We start from the raw sequence: 16987 nt of genomic DNA, 5'->3' as shown, positions 1-16987 counted from the left end.
GGTTTCATGCTCTTTGTTCCATGCACGGTGCCAGGGGTTTTCATGCTCAGGGTGTCATGCTCGTTGCCAGGGGTTTCATGCACTGGGTGTCATGCTCGTTGCCAGGTGTTTCATGCACTGGGTGTCATGCTCGTTGCCAGGTGTTTCATGCACTGGGTGTCATGCTCGTTGCCAGGTGTTTCATGCACTGGGTGTCATGCTCGTTGCTAGGAGGTAGTCCTTGTTGCTAGGGCTGTGCTCCCAGTGCCACATATGTTCCCAGTGCCAGATATTCCCCCACGGTGCCAGGTACTCACATGCCCCCAGTGCCAAATATAGCCCCCCCATGTGCCAGGTACACATATACCCCCCTAGTGCCACATATGCCCCCAGTGCCAGATATTCCCCCCCCCAGTGCCATATATGCCCCCAGTGCCAGATATTCCCCCCCGTGCCATATATGCCCCCAGTGCCAGATATTCCCCCCCAGTGCCATATATGCCCCCAATGCCAGATATTCCCCCCCAGTGCCAGATATTCTCCCCCAGTGCCATATATGCCCCAGTGCCAGATATCCCCCCCCCAGTGCCAGATATTCCGCCCGTGCCAGATATTCTCCACCAGTGCCATATATGCCCCAGTGCCAGATATTCTCCCCCCCAGTGCCAGATATTCCGCCCGTGCCAGATATTCTCCACCAGTGCCATATATGCCCCAGTGCCAGATATTCTCCCCCCCCCAGTGCCATATATGCCCCCAGTGCAATAATGACACCAGGAGATAGTGTTCCCAACTTAAAAATCCAACGGGACTCCTTCTGTAAAAGTAATCTATCCCTATCTCCTGGTGGCCTTAATGAAAACCTGGGATTACAATGTTTTCTTTAGGGTCATATAATTACTTTAGGTATGTCCATATGCAGCTTGTAATGGAGGGGTTAATTGCTATCTGCCAATTGTAATCATCCTGTTCGTTTAGCAACAGAGGAATTTAATATGTCATTATTGAGTTAAAAATTTGATGTTAGCTAGGTATTGTTAGGATCTCTCCCTATACGATGGTTTATATGTATTTTAAATGTGTTGTCTCATATTGTATTTTTATTTCTGTATGTTTTTCGCACAGGCTCTTTGGACGCCTGTAACTGATTACTGTTGGTTTCTATGACGATCTCCCTGCCCCGCGGCGCACCGTGACGTCATCGCTCAGCGACACGGAAGCGTGCAGCGTGTGCGGACGGGCGGCAGCGCCGTGAGGACAGGTGAGTAAAATCTCTGCACTAATGTCTTTTGTCTGTGGTGTACTTAAGTGTTATATGTGTATGTTTTTATTGTTGTCTGAGCCCTGAGGACGGGGTGCTTTTCCCCGAAACATGTAGGCAAATAAAGGAATTTTATCTTTGCATCTATTAAGCCTGCTTGAGTGCCACCAACGTTTACTCCCTATGTTTGTCAATCGCTGACCAGGAGGGCACCGCAGCAAAGGAATTTGTCCATATATATTGGGAGTGCCGGTATGACTTTGGAATTATATATATATATATATATATATATATATATATATATATACACACACACACACACACACACACATACATTACTCTATTAGGCTTATCTGTATTAAAGGACCACAGTATCACTTAGCCGCAATTCATTTCACAGTCACACTGATTGATATCATAATGAAAGACACAAAATTATGGAGTTTCACAAGCATATAGCTAGTCACTACAATATCAGGCGTTCCCCTTGGCTCTCTAGATTGTTATCAGCAATTTACAATGTTGCTTACTGGCTGTTTGACACTATTCCTTTAGTTGCAAAACAAAGTAACAGTTCTCTCTCCCAACTGTCTGCGAGAGTGACAATCTGCACCTCCGACACAAATGTTGCTATTCATATAGTGTTCATTGTGGGAAACATAAGTGCCAACCAATCTATCCGAGTTATGGCAATATGCAAAGCTGTAAGTCCTTTTTCACCAAGCCTATGAGTCTATCAATGTTTCACAGACACCCTGATAATTATTGCAGCGCCTGACAACCAACAGGATATTAGCATATATTAAAGTATCACAGGCGTGTGAACAATCAGTGCAGTGCCATGTAATTAAGACCTGTGTTTTCTGAGTTCAAACCAGTAGCGGCAAAGATATATATTTTCCCTTACCTGCTATTGGCGCTGTGCCAATATTCAAAGTACCAGTGATATCCTAATATATCTTGCAGCATATGGAACTAAAATTGGAATAAGCCTACAATAGCAGGTAAGAGAAAATATATATCTTTGCCGCTACTGGTTTGAACTCAGAAAACACAGGTCTTAATTACCTGTGATACTTTAATATATGCTAATATCCTGTTGGTTGTCAGGCGCTGCAATAATTATCAGGGTGTCTGTGAAAATTGACATGTAGAATACTTAAGTGTTTGTAAAACCACGGCGCTGATATACAGGCAGGTTTACAAAAGGAGACCTTGCCCTGCAGTCCCGGAGAACAGTCGCATCTATTTTAGAAAATGGCACCCAGCGTCTCAGTCAGGGAGTGAGGGAGAGTGTGAGGCAGCTCCAGGGTGGGAACACCAGCAGTAGTTGGCACCTGGAGCCGGGGGAGGGGCTACAGGTCAAGCTCCTTCTTCCCTATGCTGGTACTCACCACCTGGTACTATGGAGTCTTAATAAAGAGGATATTTATATATCCGACCTGTACTCCTATGCCCTGGTAGATATAGTGGGGTCCCTGCTATGTTACAGTGTCCACGCCAGCGTCGCAGTCCGTCTCCTTAGACTGCGACCGGAACGCGATTTAATGGCGGGTCCCGCCTGGGGGACCCTTTTTCCTCCTCCCTTCAGTAGAAGCAACGCGAACCAGGAGAGCGTCTGCGACCGTGTGCCTAGAGCTGGAGCGTCTCCGCCGCAAGTACCCGGGAACCAGCCAGTAGGAGTATGCAACGCCGCTGGGGAGTTGACGGAGCCGCAGCACGGAATGTCACCCTGACATGTAAGTGCTGCGGCCCTTGAAGTCGTCTAAAAGCTTTTTCATGGCTGCCCAGTGCAGTCCCCCTGTTAAGTGACCTGCTTCTGCAGACACCAACTCGAAACTGACCTCACAGTGCCTGGAGGCGGGGTTATAGAGGAGGCCCCAATGCATCCTGGAACAGCTAAGGTTTAAACCTGTTCGTGCCTTGATCAAGATCCATCTCGACACCCCAATGTATTCCCTGTAGAACACAGTGTACTCCGCTGCAGAAAATAGGGTTCTGTGAACAACCAAGGAAAACGAGAAAGTTAAGTAATCAATTGACATCAGCAATTACGTGGTGTCTAAACACTGAACAAGGTAGCTCTTGAGAAAGGGGGTACATGAGAAATGGGACCCCTAGTGTGCCCAAAGAACCTATGCCAGCCATGGCCCTTAGTGCATTAGCTGTACTCTCCACAGTCCACCATCTCAGGGATAGGCATCTAGGTGGTGTCGCTGGCCAGAACACCTCTGAGAGAGTTACATTGTTTGTTCAAGCCAAATGTTTCCTGTTAATTGTATTTCCTTTTTTAGAACAAATAACTCATATGTGCTTAAAGCTTTTCATTTCACCAAAGGGTTGGAGTGTGGCCAAGTGAAACATTTTCAAAGATACCATTCCAAGCAGGGTTACCAAGACACCAAGTTCTGTCCTTTCCAAGGAAAAAGCTAATTAAATTAGCGGTGACATTCTGCTAGGTAGTGTAGCTGCCGAGTATTTATCACCCTAACCTTGATTTAGTTTTATATAAACAAAATAGCATGTAAGTGGAAAACTTAATATTAAACTAATATAGCTATGTTTTGGAGAAGCCTAGCACCAGCAGCTTTCAATTGCATACATTGTAGGGAATACATACTGTCGGTCGGGATGCCGGTAGTCACATGACTGACCGCGGCATCCCGACATTGAATGTTCCGACTTCGGAGGGGGGTAAGTATTTCCTCTATTTTAATATTTTGCTGAATCTACTTAACATTCAAAATGTTAAAATTATTTAGTATTGGACTAGTTAGCGCACCACTGAAGACAACTTCTTTTTTATTTTTGTTTGTTTAACATAAATTCCGACTACTAAGAGGTAAGCCATTGGTAGAATGAGTCGTTCATCCACACACATGTAGTTACTGTAATTTAACTTGATGATAACCATCGAGATCGCAGCCTGCTGCTGGGCTTAGGTTCTGGATAGCATGGTCAGTGCCGTAACAAGACATTTTAGCGCTGTGTGCAAGAAATGGCATCGGCGCCCCCACCCCCCGCCTAAACCAGGGCCTCCATCCAAAGGCAGTGGGTGACTGGAAGATATACAGGGAGACAGCAAGAGGCAGGGGGAGACAATAAGAGGCAGTGGGTAACAGCGGAAGGCAGAGGGTGACGGGGAGGCTGAGGGTGAATGGAAGGTAGAAATTGACAGGGAGAGGCTGACAAGGAGATTGTGGGTGATGGGAGGGGGCAGTATGTGACAGGGGAAGACTGAAGGCGATATCTGTGAGGTGGCTGGAGGCAGACACACTGCAATATTGTGCATTTTTGGATCCATTGTGAATGAGGACCACTGTAACATCCATTCTGTGAAGTCGGAGCCAATTGTGTAAACCAATAGTTGCTGGCTCAGGTACTGCACAAAGCAGTAGTCCAATAATGTTTTTATGGGAAGCGGTTAATTTGTCAGCTGTCGGGATCCCGGCGGTCAGGATACTGATGCTGGCATCCCAACAGCTGACAATGCTGACAGAATAAGGGCGCAACAGGGCTATTACCACTCGTGGGTGTCCATGACGCCCATAGAGTGATAACAGATCATGTAGGTCCTGTGGCGAGCGTAGTGAGCCACTTAGCCTGCAAGGTGACTCTTACCGCTTGCCCCGCTGCTGGCATTCTGGCAGACGGGATGCCGCTGTCGAAACACTGACAGCCAGCATCCCGTCCGCCAGCAAATCATATGTAAATCGTTTTTATGCCCTACTTTTGCTGCCTCATGACTGGCTCAGTCTGTGAGATGTGGGCAGGCAGGGTCAGCACTATGGAAGCTGGGACAGGCAGAGAGGGGATCATGTGAGGCAGAGTGGCTCCTCATATTACGTTCGGCCAAGATTGACATTTCTTCCTGGCGGCACCAGGGCAGAAACAGGCATTGCATGTCTCCGCTGCTGTAGAACTACAAGCATCACACTAGCACAGGTTACAGCATGATTACAGAGGGGACATCACAGCTCCTTCACCTTCCTGATCCCCTCAAATCTCCTGACCCCTCCCGCCCTCTTATTTTTTTAGATCAATGCAGGCCAGCCTGTATGGAGCTGAAACCTGCTGGTGTGGCCTCCTGTGTCAGTTCTGTAGACTCTCTGCTGCTGTAGTCCTGGTTGTAGGTATCCGTCCACCCGACATTCATCCCGGCGGGACCGCAGTGGGCACCCAGCAAATCACTTGGGAGGAGGCAGGCCATAGAGGTTGACCAGGAATAGACGAGAGAGGGGGAGGAGGGTCCTTCCTCCTCCTACCGATTGCTTTGATAGTGTGTGTGCTGCTGCTGGACACCGGAGAGGAGCAGCTCCGGGCCCGGGGGCAGGGGATGAGAAGAAGGGAGGGGGACTCGGGAGCCGCAGCAGCGCAATGTCATTGGTAGCGGTGCCGCTGCAGCTGTCCCTCTCTTTCACATTGGCTGGTCGCAATCACTCCCTCCCTGCTCTGGGAGGGAGCGATCGCGTCCAGCCAATGTGAAGGAGAGGGACAGCTGCAGTGGTGCCGCCACCAATGACACTGCGTTGCTACGGCTCCTGAGTCCCCCTCCCTTCTTCTCATCCCCTGCCCCGGAGCTGCTCCTCTCCTCTCCAGTGTCCAACGGCAGCACACACACACACACACACACACACACACACACACACACACACACACAGGCCAGCGACTTGTAATGAGTCAGTTTGACTCATTACAATGCTGCTGATTTTAGGCCACGGATGCGGGCAGTTCCCCCCTCAGGGCGACTGCGCTGTGTGCCAGGCATACCTGGCACACATGTAGTTACAGCTCTGAGCATGGTCACAGGAGGGCGTAGGCTACGCCCCTCTATCAATAAACATTTGTGGTGCATACGCATTGGGATACGTGGTAAAGACACTCTAGGGGTGTGTAGTTATGCCTCCCCTGTACTCCTGGTTCCCCACAGAGGCCCCCACAAGAGTGGTTATTCAGAGTTGATCGCTGTTTTCGGTCGCTGTGCAGCGATGAGGCAAAAAAAGGCACTTATGCACATGCGTATGCGGCGCAATGCGCACGCGCGACGTACTATTACAACGAACCATGTAGTTTCACACAAGGTCTAGCGAAGCATTTCAGTCGCACTGATGGCCGCAGAGTAATTGACATGAAGTGGGCGTTTCTGGGTGTCAACTGACCGTTTTCAGGGAGTGTTCGGAAAAACGCAGGTGTGCCAGGAAAAACGCAGGGCGTGTTTGTGACGTCAAAATGAAAGCCGCGATAGTCGCGATGTTCCCGATGTTTGCAATGTTCCCGAACGATGTTTCGATGTTTCGATGTTTGGGGGAAAACTAGTTAAAAAACAAAAATAAAAAATAAAATATTTTTTTTCCTTTTTTTTTTTTTTTTTTACTAAAATCATTTGGGATAGGGTTAAAGTCATGTTTTTCACTTAATTCACTCATAAAAAAAACCCGACAATTTAGGAGCGGTTTTCGGCGAAATAAATAGTCAGTTAAATGGTTAATCTAAAAACTGGGTTAAGTCACTGTGGGGAAACGCAAATTTATAAATTATACCATTATTATTACTACTATGATTAATCCTTATTGATATAGCACCAATATAATGGCAAAAGATGATATATTTTCCCCAGGATAATAAATCTATCCTCAACTAGCTGTTCTACCCGTTCACACAGTTTCAGTTTCTGATTTTCACAGTTGTAATTATAAATTAGTGTTAAAAATTTGGTAAATCTATATAGATGTAAATTTGAGATGTCTTAATGTAAGTAAATATTAATCCATGGTTCTTGGCGTTACCTGAGGAGCACCCGTAGCAGATACAGTAAAAAGTGACAGGACTATTTTTTGTAGTTTATGAAATTCTACCCACTGGAGGTGCAATGCAAATTTTTATCCTATTGTCCGTTTGGGCGTTATCGTTCACACAATGCAAGCCACGCATCGGTAATGATGTCATTATGTCATCCCCCTTTTCATCCCAAAAGGTGAGGCTTATTAAGATAAGTAGTTTTCCTATTTCCTACCTGCAGAATACCTATGTTATACTTATGTGCCCTCCAGACCCTTTCAGGGTAAACATAGATAAGATAACAGTAGCAGCACTCAGCGGACTTCACAAATCATATAAAAGTAACTGTGTCCACACCAGTATGACATTCAGATTCGGATATATTTTATCCTTCATCAGAAAACCTGATGTAGGATTCTGATGAAGGATCAATATATCCGAAAGCTCATACTGGTGTGGACACAGGGTTACTTCATGCAGTGCCTTGCTAAAGTATTCACCCCCCTTTGCATTTTTCGTGTTTTGTTTCCTCACAACCTGGAATTAAAATGGATTCTTTGAAGGTTTGCATCATTTCTTTCACAGAACATGCCTACAACTTTGAAGATGTTTTTTTTTTTATTGTGCAGCAAACAACAAATAGGACAAAATAACAGAAAACTTCAGTGTGCATAACTATTCACCCCCTAAAGTCAGATCCACCTTTTGCAGCAATTACAGTTGCAAGTCACTTTGGATAAGTCTCTATGAGCTTGCTACTGGGATTTTTGCCCATTCCTCAAGGCAAAACTGCTCCAGCTCCTTCATGTTGGATGGATTCTGCTTGTGAACAGCAATCTTCTCGTCTGACCACAGATTCTCAAATGGATTGAGATCTGGGCAATGTTTGCCCTTAAACCACTCGAGTGTTGCTTTAGCAGTATGCTTTGGGTCATTGTCCTGCTGAAAGATGAACCTACATCCCAGTCTAAAATCACAGGCAGACAGAAAACAGGTTTTGCTCAAGAATATCCCTGTATTTATCACCATCCATCTTTCCCTCGACTCAAAACAGTTTCCCAGTCCCTGCTGCTGAAAAACATCCCCACAGCATGATCCTGCCACCACCATGGTTCACTGTTGGGATAGTGTTCTTGGGGTGATGGGATGTGTTGGGTTTGCGCCAGACAGCTTTTTCCTTGGTGGCCGAAAAGTTCAATTTTAGTCTCATCTGACCAGAGCACCTTCCTCCATACATTTGGGGAGACGTCAACATGCCTTTTGGCAAACTCAAAACGTACCTTCTTATTTTTAACAATAAGTAATGGCTTTTTTCTGGCCACTCTTCCATAAAGACCAGCCCTATGGAGTGTATGGCTTATTGTGGTCACATGCACAGATACACCAGTCTCTGCTGTGGAACTCTACAGCTCCTTCAGGGTTACCTTTGATCTCTGTGCTGCCTCTCTAATTATTGCCCTCCTTGCCTGGTCTGTGAGTTTTGGTGGCCGGCCCTCTCTTGGCAGTTTTGATGTGGTACCATGTTCTTTTCATTTGAAGATGATGGATTTGATGGTGCTCCAGGGGATCATCAAAGATTTGGATATTTTTTTTATAACCCAACCTTGACTTGTACTTCTCAACAACTTTGTCCCTGACTTGTTTGGAGAGCTCCTTGGTCTTCATGGTGTGATGCCTCTTGCTTAGTGGTGTTGCAGACTCTGGGGCCTTTCAGAAAAGTTGTGTTTATACTGACAGATCATGTGATGCTTAGATTGCACACAGGTGGACTTCATTTCACTAATTATGTGACTTCTGAAGGTAATTGGTTGCACCAGAACTTTTGAGGGGCTTCATAGCAAAGGGTGTAAATACATATGCACATGCCAATTTTCAAATTTGTATTTCTAAAAAATATTTTTTATGAAGATTTTTCTCATTTCACTTCACCAACTTAAACTATTTTGTGCATATCTATCACATAAAATTCAGATAAAAAAAAAAAATTACAGGTTGTAATGTAACAAAATAGGTAAAACGCCAAGAGTGTGAATACTTTAGAAAGGCACCGTATCATTTGTGAAGTCCGCTGAGTGCCGCTGCTGTGTGTATGTATATACACACACACACACACACACACACACACACAATGGTCGAAGTGGGGCGGTATACGGCGGTATAGTATACCGCCACTTCTTCCACTGACCCAGAAATGCAAATGAAAGTGCAGCAGGAGGCGAGGGAAGTGGCCATCCTGCTGCACATGTTGCTCCCCGTCCCTGCGCGGCGGCCGGTGGCTGTGTAGAGCGCTGTACTAGCTCACCGCCACCAGCCGCCAGTCATCAGCCGCCTGCCGCTCACCTGCAACAAATTAGGTAATGTTCCCCTGCTGTCACCTCTCTTCCTGTCGTTACCGTCCCTGTCCCTACTGTCACTCTCTCTCTCCCAGCTGTCACTGTCGTTACCCTCTCTCCCTGTCATCACTCTCTCTCCCTGTCGCCATTGTCACTCTCTCTCCCTGTCGTCACTGTCACTCTCTCCCCGTCGTCACTGTCACTCTCTCCCCGTCGTCACTGTCACTCTCTCCCCATCATCGTCACTCTCTCCCTGTCACTCTCTCTCTCTGTCGTCACTCTCTCTCTCTCCCTGTCGTCACTCTCTCTCTCCCTGTCGTCACTCTCTCTCTCTCCCTGTCGTCACTCTCTCTCTCTCCCTGTCGTCACTCTCTCTCTATCTCTCCCTGTCGTCACTCTCTCTCTCCCTGTCGTCACTCTCTCTCTCTCTCCCTGTCGTCACTCTCTCTCTCTCTCCCTGTCGTCACTCTCTCTCTCTCGGTCGTCACTCTCTCTCTCTCGGTCGTCACTCTCTCTCTCACCCTGTCGTCACTCTCTCTCTCTCTCTCACCCTGTCGTCACTCTGGATGTCCCTGCTGTCACAATTTCAGCTCATTCAGCGTGCTATAATGTGAATTTCGGCTCATTCAGTGTGCTACAATGTGAATTCCGGCTCATTCAGTGTGCTACAATGTGAATTCCGGCTCATTCAGTGTGCTACAATGTGAATTCCGGCTCATTCAGTGTGCTACAATGTGAATTTCGGCTCATTCAGTGTGCTACAATGTGAATGTCGGCTCATTCAGTGTGCTACAATGTGAATTTCGGCTCGTACCGTGTGTTATAATGTGAATTTCAGCTCGTACCGTGTGCTATAATGTGAATTTCAACTCGTACCGTGTGCTATAAGGTGAAAGGGGCACCAGTTCTAGATAGTATAAGGGGCTCTACTACGCTGGACATGCCCCCTTTTGGGTGACCACGCCCCCTTTTCTGGAGCGCGCCTTCAGCGCTCGCATAATTGCATCCTTCACTTTTGCATACCCCCACTTCGACCAATATATATATATATATATATATATATATATATACACACACACACACATACACACACACACATATATCTTGATTGAAGTGTATAGAGTGCACTCACCAGTCTGTCCATAGAATCACCAAGTCTCTATTGTTGCTTGAATAAAATCATCACCCGATGTTTCGGTCCTTACTGGACCTTTGTCAAGGTCCAATAAGGACCGAAACGTCCAGTAAAGTCCGAAACGTCGGTGTGATGATTTTATTCAAGCTACACTAAAGATTTGGTGATTTTATGGACAGACTGGTGAGTACACTCTATGCACTACAATGTTTTCATGAAAGAGGACAGCGTCTTTTCTGCTTCATGAGATTTGAGTGTCACCCCAGCAATTTTATTAATGTGAGTGCAGACATCTTTTGGATATATATATATATTTAATCTTGCTTGTAAGAAAAGAGGCGGCACTCCTATAGTTTAGTAGATCGTATGAAGTTTGGTGAATCATCATATGCCCGTCAACGTTTCAAGGTCCGCAGACCTTTTCATCAGGACGTCTTAACTTAAGTGCAAAAGTTGTATATAAAGCATCACGTGATGCTTTATATACAACTTTTGCACTTATGTTAATACTTATGTGAACACCATTACCCCCAAAGGATTAAATGACAAAATCAATTGGAATAGTCTCATGTAGTACTATATATGAAATGATTAGTAGCAGCGGCGGATTGGCATGCCGGGACGCCGGATCGGATTCCGTTTGGCCGGTCCAATGTCCCTTCATTGGCTGCCCGCCTCCCCCATGCAGGCCGCCAGCCACGACCGCTGCACCGTTCACTGAAAGTGAAGCACTTTGAAAATGTCCGCCGTCTGAGCTTCTGTGCATGCGCAGCAGCCCCTCCTCCTCTCCATAGCTCTTTGGTCTGTGTTCCGAGCCGTCAGTCAATGACGGCTCCGCCTCCAGCCCCGTCACTAGACGTGTTCTGCCTCCCAGCCCTGCCCCACTCCCAGCACACTGACTGCGGTGCACAGAGGAGTTGCGGCTGCAGCTAGGAGTAAAAGCGGGAGCCGGCGGTCAGTAGTGGCATGCTGCATTATATATATATATATATATATATATATATATATTATAAACCCTTGACAGCGGCACCCAAGTGCCATCGACAAAACGGCACTAATTGAATACCCCCCTCTATATATATATATATATATATATATGTATAGATACATAGATAGATAGATATAGTAACGCTGTAAATGGCACCTTGCAGCAGCTGAGGAATCATACAAGTCCAGTTTATGGTGCAACTGGCCATGACCAGGTTTATTAAACAGAAAATAAAACAAACACCAAAAGAAAATACCTTGACTGTCCGGCACTAACTAAACACAAGACGTTCCTAACTGTCTCTAAACAAAAACACAGAATTTTCTAGTCAATACTGTTTGGCTCACTTGTATAAGGAAGCGTATCTCTCTCACAGAGATCCTGCAGTCTTTCCAGGTAGTCTGCCCACACTAATCAGGCTAGAAGCCCTATAAGGCTCTTGCACAGCTGAAAGCCCTGATTAGCCCTCTGTGAGGCCAAAGATCCGAACTGGGCCCCAATGTCTGGAACTCGCCCTCTCTCTCTCTCAGGGCCCTTATCCAGCTTTTCCAGCAAAATGAAAGGTTCTAACAAAACAAAAGCATTTTCCTAGAAGTTTTCATTTTCTAAAACATGTAAGACAAGAACCTGGGACAAACATACCTGCCCTCAAACACTATCCCAGTGTGTGTGTGTGTGTGTGTGTGTGTGTGTGTGTGTGTGTGTGTGTGTGTGTGTGTGTGTGTGTGTGTGTGTGTGTGTGTGTGTGTGTGTGTGTGTGTGTGTGTGTTATATATATATATATATCCCTCTATTGCTGAATAAGCAAATGGCACGTCACTCCAGGTTACTGAAAAAAGGATTTTAATAGTCTATGACAGATTCCATGGTCAAGCAATTGTAGTGGGTGCCTTGATACTACAGCTGAATTTATGCATAGCAGCTGATTGCTAAATTCAGCTGTAGTATCAAGGCACCCACCACAATTGCTTGACCATGGAATCTGTCATGGACTATTAAAATCCTTTTTTCAGTAACCTGGAGTGACGTGCCATTTGCTTATTCAGCAATAGAGGGACTATTCAAATATAGCACGGGCACCCAGGTCACTGTTTTTTCCTATATCAGGAGTGCCGGATGATTTAAAGATATATATATATATATACACACACATACATATACACACACACACTCACACACGTATCCTCTGTCACGGGCATGTACATCTATTTGCACCCGCGATCCATAGGAAAGGCATTGTGCGATCACAGGTGCGAATAGTCTCACTCTGGCATGTGTAATCATTGCCACAATACATGCAAACGCATCGCGGCAACAGTGTATGACACTTCTGTAGCGCTCTCTCTCTTTCTCTCTGTATGTATATATATATATATATATATATATATATATATATATATAGAAACAATGTAAAGGGCGGCACTCCAATGGATTTTGAAAAATAAACAGCTCACCAAGCCAGCTTCATTTCTTTCAACGTTTCAGGTGTCTTTATTTACACCTTTCGTTGACGAAAGGTGTAAATAAAGACACCTGAAACGTTGAAAGAAATGAAGCTGGCTTGGTGAGCTGTTTATTTTTCAAAATCCATTGGAGTGCCGCCCTTTACATTGTTTCTGTTTGCTGGGCCTTGTAGTGCCACGGGAAGGCACCCTGGTATTTATTATCTGCTGTAGGAGTGCCGGTCGTATCTGGTGTTAGATATATATATATATATATATATATAATCTATCTATCTATCTATCTATCTATCTATCTATCTATCTATATCTATATCTATATCCAGAGTTCCGCACTCACATCTATGGAAAATAACAGCAGAGTGCACTGCACTAGGGGCCTAATTCAGACCTGATCGCACAGCGGCTGATTATCGAATGACTGTGCATGCGTACAGATCATAATACGCATGTGGGAGAGGCCAAACTGCAAAAAAATCCAGCGTCTTTTTTGATTGCTAGGTGAACGCAGACTGATTGACAGGAAGCAATGTATATAACGTGCTCTGCCTGGTGCAATGTGTATAACGTGCTCTGCCTGGTGCAATGTGTATAACGTGCTCTGCCTGGTGCAATACTGTATGTATAATGTGCTCTGTCTGGTGCAATGTGTATAATGCGCTCTACCTGGTGCAATGTGTATAATGTGCTTTACCTTGTGCAATATGTATTATGTGCTCTGCCTGGTGCAATGTGTATAATGCGCTCTACCTGGTGCAATGTGTATAATGTGCTTTACCTGGTGCAATGTGTATAATGTGCTCTGCCTGGTGCAATGTGTATAATGCGCTCTACCTGGTGCAATGTGTATAATGTGCTTTACCTGGTGCAATGTGTATAATGTGCTCTGCCTGGTGCAATGTGTATAATGCGCTCTACCTGGTGCAATATGTATAATGTGCTCTGCCTGGTGCAATGTGTATAACGTGCTCTACCTGGTGCAATGTGTATAATGTGCTTTACCAGCTGCAATGTGTATAACATGCTCTACCTGATGCAATGTGTATAACGTGCTCTACCTGGTGCAATATGTATAATGTGCTCTACCTGGTGCAATGTGTATAATGTGCTTTACCTGGTGCAATATGTATAATGTGCTCTGCCTGGTGCAATGTGTATAATGCGCTCTACCTGGTGCAATATGTATAATGTGCTCTGCCTGGTGGCATGTGTATAACGTGCTCTGCCTGGTGCAATGTGCTTTACCAGCTGCAATGTGTATAACATGCTCTACCTGATGCAATGTGTACAACGTGCTCTACCTGGTGCAATATGTATAATGTGCTTTACCTGGTGCAATGTGCATAATGTGCTTTACCTGGTGCAATATGTATAATGTGCTTCACCTGGTGCAATATGTATAATGTGCTTTACCAGCTGCAATGTGTATAACGTGCTCTACCTGATGCAATGTGTATAACGTGCTCTACCTGGTGCAATATGTATAATGTGCTTTACCTGGTGCAATGTGCTCTGCCTGGTGCAATGTGTATAATGTGCTTTACCTGGTGCAATATGTGCAATGTGTATAATGTGATTTACCAGCTGCAATGTGTGCTCTACCTGATGCAATGTGTATAACGTGCTCTACCTGGTGCAATATGTATAATGTGCTTTACCTGGTGCAATGTGCATAATGTGCTCTGCCTGGTGCAATGTGTATAATGTGTTTTACCTGGTGCAATGTGTATAATGTGCTCTGCCTGGCACAAAGTGTATACCGTGTATACCTGGTGCAGTGTGTATAGGAGGTTCTATCTGGTGCAGTGTGTATAAGTGGCACTACTTTGTGGTGTAATGTGAATTGGCACTATTATGTGGCCACGCCTCTTCCCCGCAAAGCCACGCCCCTAAAATTTTGCAGCGCGTCTGCGGCGCGCACTTTACATCCCTGCTTTTGTTCAGGCCTTCAGCGCAGTAATCCCTCCCACTTGACAGACTCCACCCCCTCAAACAGACCCTTCCCCCCCAATAGGGCTGCTTACATAAATTTCCCGGGCTGGTTTTCGATCCCAATCCACCCCTGATTAGTAGGATGTAGTTATTTACTAATAAGATATAGATAATCTCTGGATTGTCCCTAAGTAATACAGAGGGAAGGGATAGGTTTGGTTAATATCTGTAATATGGGGCCTGAAGACGGTATTTCTAGTATCTGTCACTATGAGCTAGAGATGAGCGCCGGAAATTTTTCGGGTTTTGTGTTTTGGTTTTGGGTTCGGTTCCGCGGCCGTGTTTTGGGTTCGACCGCGTTTTGGCAAAACCTCACCGAATTTTTTTTGTCGGATTCGGGTGTGTTTTGGATTCGGGTGTTTTTTTCAAAAAACCCTAAAAAACAGCTTAAATCATGGGTCTTCAACCTGTGGCCCTCCAGCTGCTGTGGAACTACACATCCCAGCATGCCCTGCCTCAGTTTTTAGCATGCATTAATAGCAAAACTGTGGCAGGGCATGCTGGGATGTGTAGTTCCACAGCAGCTGGAGGGCCACAGGTTGAAGACCCATGGCTTAAATCATAGAATTTGGGGGTCATTTTGATCCCAAAGTATTATTAACCTCAAAAACCATAATTTACACTCATTTTCAGTCTATTCCGAATACCTCACACCTCACAATATTATTTTTAGTCCTAAAATTTGCACCGAGGTCGCTGTGTGAGTAAGATAAGCGACCCTAGTGGCCGACACAAACACCGGGCCCATCTAGGAGTGGCACTGCAGTGTCACGCAGGATGGCCCTTCCAAAAAACCCTCCCCAAACAGCACATGACGCAAAGAAAAAAAGAGGCGCAATGAGGTAGCTGACTGTGTGAGTAAGATAAGCGACCCTAGTGGCCGACACAAACACCGGGCCCATCTAGGAGTGGCACTGCAGTGTCACGCAGGATGGCCCTTCCAAAAAACCCTCCCCAAACAGCACATGACGCAAATAAAAAAAGAGGCGCAATGAGGTAGCTGACTGTGTGAGTAAGATCAGCGACCCTAGTGGCCGACACAAACACCGGGCCCATCTAGGAGTGGCACTGCAGTGTCACGCAGGATGGCCCTTCCAAAAAACCCTCCCCAAACAGCACATGACGCAAAGAAAAATAAAAGAAAAAAGGAGGTGCAAGATGGAATTGTCCTTGGGCCCTCCCACCCACCCTTATGTTGTATAAACAGGACATGCACACTTTAACCAACCCATCATTTCAGTGACAGGGTCTGCCACACGACTGTGACTGATGACGGGTTGGTTTGGACCCCCCCCAAAAAAGAAGCAATTAATCTCTCCTTGCACAAACTGGCTCTACAGAGGCAAGATGTCCACCTCATCATCATCCTCCGATATATCACCGTGTACATCCCCCTCCTCACAGATTATCAATTCGTCCCCACTGGAATCCACCATCTCAGCTCCCTGTGTACTTTGTGGAGGCAATTGCTGCTGGTCAATGTCTCCGCGGAGGAATTGATTATAATTCATTTTAATGAACATCATCTTCTTCACATTTTCTGGATGTAACCTCGTACGCCGATTGCTGACAAGGTGAGCGGCGGCACTAAACACTCTTTCGGAGTACACACTTGTGGGAGGGCAACTTAGGTAGAATAAAGCCAGTTTGTGCAAGGGCCTCCAAATTGCCTCTTTTTCCTGCCAGTATAAGTACGGACTGTGTGACGTGCCTACTTGGATGCGGTCACTCATATAATCCTCCACCATTCTTTCAATGTTGAGAGAATCATATGCAGTGACAGTAGACGACATGTCCGTAATCGTTGTCAGGTCCTTCAGTCCGGACCAGATGTCAGCATCAGCAGTCGCTCCAGACTGCCCTGCATCACCGCCAGCGGGTGGGCTCGGAATTCTGAGCCTTTTCCTCGCACCCCCAGTTGCGGGAGAATGTGAAGGAGGAGATGTTGACAGGTCGCGTTCCGCTTGACTTGACAATTTTCTCACCAGCAGGTCTTTCAACCCCAGCAGACTTGTGTCTGCCGGAAAGAGAGATCCAAGGTAGGCTTTAAATCTAGGATCG

The 16987-nt window shown here is 45.9% G+C and overlaps 1 protein-coding gene across 8 annotated transcripts in view; it reads right to left on the bottom strand.

The window, feature by feature from the left end:
* RASSF4 (Ras association domain family member 4) overlaps positions 1–16987 on the bottom strand; it is a 467259-nt gene that overhangs the window by 267425 nt on the left and 182847 nt on the right. For 2 of the 8 annotated variants that reach the window (XM_063958615.1, XM_063958617.1), the window contains exon 4: positions 3085–3238. The exons of 5 other annotated variants lie outside the window; for them this stretch is intronic. The gene's annotated coding sequence lies outside the window, so the exon portion shown is untranslated. Of the gene's footprint in view, positions 1–3084; positions 3239–11821; positions 11860–16987 lie in introns of those variants that run through there. One more of the 8 variants, XM_063958619.1, reaches the window with a different exon arrangement.

This window comes from Pseudophryne corroboree, chromosome 3, assembly GCF_028390025.1.
Source record: "Pseudophryne corroboree isolate aPseCor3 chromosome 3, aPseCor3.hap2, whole genome shotgun sequence".
Classification (NCBI taxonomy): Eukaryota; Metazoa; Chordata; class Amphibia; order Anura; family Myobatrachidae; genus Pseudophryne; species Pseudophryne corroboree.
This window is presented reverse-complemented; position numbering and strand designations above follow the sequence as displayed.